Genomic DNA, 3,424 nt, shown 5'->3' on the forward strand with positions numbered 1-3,424 from the left:
GGAATTCAATTAATAAATGGAAAGAGTTGGGTATTAGTTCATGAGCAATTCTGCATGAATATGGATAGAGGAAGGAAATAATGAAAATTTTTTCTAGTGCACTCCATATCTTTTTTACTATTCTTCTTTCCCCAGGGAGGGGGTATTTAAAAAGAAAAAATGGATAAAGGGTTAATTCGTTCTTGATAGCCATTTCCTTAACAAGTGAATGGGAACATACTCTGGATCGGAATCCGAAGAAAGTACTACTTGATAATTTCTACAAATTGCAAGTCCTTATTATGATTCCTTTTATGGGCAAAAATCTCTAATGTTTTAGATTTTCCATTACTAATCCTTTATGTACTTTAGTGTTCCTAACCCTTCACTAACTTTTGGTGGATTCTTCTTATGGATTATTAAGTTATAGTAATAACTAGGAGTATTCTAGTAATGGAATTCCATATCGTGAATCCTTTATTCTTGGCCGCTTCAAGATATGATGACTAATTAAAAAATATCAACCTTGGGATAAAGAGTTTACACTGCTTATGTTTACTTCCACTTTTTTCTTGTACGTAGGAAATGAGATTTTTTCTTTTTACTACAAATTTATAAGCTGTTTTGTTTCACTCATATAGCTATCTAGTTTAACTTACCAACCCAAATACTAAATAAGAAAAGGAATATAAATAGTTAATGGATTTTATAGGAAAAAGATCTATTTTAACGAATCACACGTAGAGATATTGCTAGCACACAAAAAGTTAATGGTATTTCATAACTAATGGATTGAGCAGCAGCTCGTAGACCGCCTGAAAAAGAATATTTATTATTTGAGCTATATCCTGCCATAAGAAGACCAATAGGAGCTATACTTGAAATGGCAATCCATAAAAAAACACCAATACTAAGATCGGCTAAAACAAAATGATATCCCAAAGGGATAACTAAAAAACTTAATAAAACTGATATGACTGCTATAGAGGGTCCAATGCTAAATAAAGAAATATCTCCTCGGGATGGCAGAATATCTTCTTTAAAAAGTAGCTTAGTCCCATCTGCTATAGCTTGAAGCAGGCCCAGGGGGCCAGCATATTCAGGACCAATACGTTGTTGTATCGACGCAGATATTTCTCTTTCTAACCACACAATTACGAGTACCTCTATTGTTATTCCCAAAAGGAGGGTCAAAATGGGTAGAATCGATATCAGTCCATAGACTTCTTTTAATAATTCCAATTTCGAAAAAGAATTGATAGTTTCTACCTCTACCCTATCTATTATCATTTCAACGATCAACTTCCCCCATAATGATATCTATACTACCTAATATCGTCATGATATCAGCCAATTTCATTTTTTTAACTAGCTGAGGAAGAATTTGCAAATTAATAAACCCGGGTGGACGGATTTTCCATCTCCAGGGGAAAAGGCTATCATCTCCTACTAGATAAATCCCTAATTCACCTTTTGGGGCTTCTACTCTTACATAAAGCTCTTGTCTTGACAATTCAAAATTGGGCGAAGGTTTTTTACCAAGAAATTTATACTCAAAATCATTCCATTCAGAATTATTTTCTTTCTTAAAGCGTCGGACTTCTAAATTTTCATAAGGTCCTCCAGGAATTTTTTCTACAGCTTGTTGAATTATTTTGATGGATTCCCTCATTTCACCAATTCGTACTAAATAGCGAGCTAACGAATCCCCTTCTTTTTGCCATTGGACTTTCCAATCAAATTGGTTGTAAGACTCATAAGGATCTACTTTACGAAGATCCCATTGTATTCCAGAAGCTCGTAACATCGGTCCCGATAAGCCCCAATTTACTGCTTCTTCTCCGCTAATAAAACCTACTCCTTCAACTCGCTCTAAAAAAATTGGATTCTGTGTAATAAGTTGTTGATATTCAACAACTCCGCGTAAAAAATAATCACAGAAATCTAAACATTTATCGATCCATCCATAAGGTAGATCGGCGGCTACTCCTCCGATGCGAAAGTAATTGTGCATCATTCGCATACCTGTAGCAGCTTCAAATAGATCATATATTAATTCTCTCTCTCTAAAAATATAGAAAAAAGGAGTCTGTGCGCCGAGATCCGCCATAAAAGGTCCAAGCCATAGCAAGTGAGAAGCTATCCGGCTTAATTCTAACATAATTACCCTAATATAGCTGGCTCTTTGTGGTATTTGAATATTCTCCAAGAATTCTGGTGCATTTACTGTTATTGCTTCTGTAAACATAGTAGCTAAATAATCCCACCTTGTTACATAAGGTAAGTATTGTATAATAGTTCGGTTTTCCGCGATTTTTTCCATTCCTCTGTGTAAATACCCTAATATGGGTTCACAATCAATAACATCCTCACCATCGAGAGTAACGATCAGTCGAAGAACACCATGCATTGATGGGTGTTGAGGGCCCATATTGACTATCATGAGATCTTTTCTTGTAAGCGGTAGACTCATATCCTTTCTTCCTTAATTCATTATTCCATGAAAATGGATTATTCCATGAATTCCTCAAAGCGAGGCTCATCAAAATGAAAAATCTAAGACTACTATAAGACTACTAAAAAAATAATAAAACAAGAAAAAAATTTGAACGATTAAATTACTGCTCCCGAATATTCAACTGACCGATTAATTTCTTATAACGTACTCTATTTTTCTTTGCCAAATAAGCCAGCAAACGTCGACGTTTTCCCAAAAGTCTTCGTAGACCTCTTTCCGATGAAAAATCTTTTTTGTGTAATTCCAAATGTGAAGCAAGTCTCCGTATCTTATTGGTGAAACTGAATACTTGAAATTCAACAGAACCCCTGTTTTCTTCTTTTTCTTCTTTAACCATAAATCCAAAAATTTTTCTACCTCCTTTCTTTTTCATGTATTTTTCTGATCAGGAAAAATACAAAATTATGTCAGTTATTTTGAAGTTATTCTAATCTCGTACACACACAAATTTGCAATTATTCATCTACTACTGGAATTTGGATTTATTTTATCGATGCAAATTGGATTTGGATAGAAGGGTACATTCTTTCTAATATTTTAGATAGAAGAAATGTTTCTTCTATCTAAAATATTAGAAAGAATTTTGCTGATTTATTTATTGCTATATGCAATTTATGGAATTGATACACCATTTAATTGATATCATTTAGCAAAATGAAACACAGCATATGCATCCATCTTTTGGCTCGAGAATTTCACGGGATAGAGATATGGTATAAGAAATAGACTATTAAGTAACTCTAAATGAATTGTGGATACATCTGTATCCTTAACATACTGAAACGATTGTCATTATTCGTATCAAACCAATAGCGATTCATACAAGCTAAATCTTCTAATCAATGGTGGGCCAATAATGAATTTTTTTGCATATGTATTAAGACGCTTGGCCTGATTTCGAAATTGTCCAGAGTTTTATATGTTGTT

The sequence above is a fragment of the Triticum urartu genome, unplaced genomic scaffold (genome assembly GCF_056163025.1).
Source record: "Triticum urartu cultivar PI428250 unplaced genomic scaffold, HENAU_Tu73 scaffold433, whole genome shotgun sequence".
In the NCBI taxonomy this organism is placed as follows: Eukaryota; Viridiplantae; Streptophyta; class Magnoliopsida; order Poales; family Poaceae; genus Triticum; species Triticum urartu.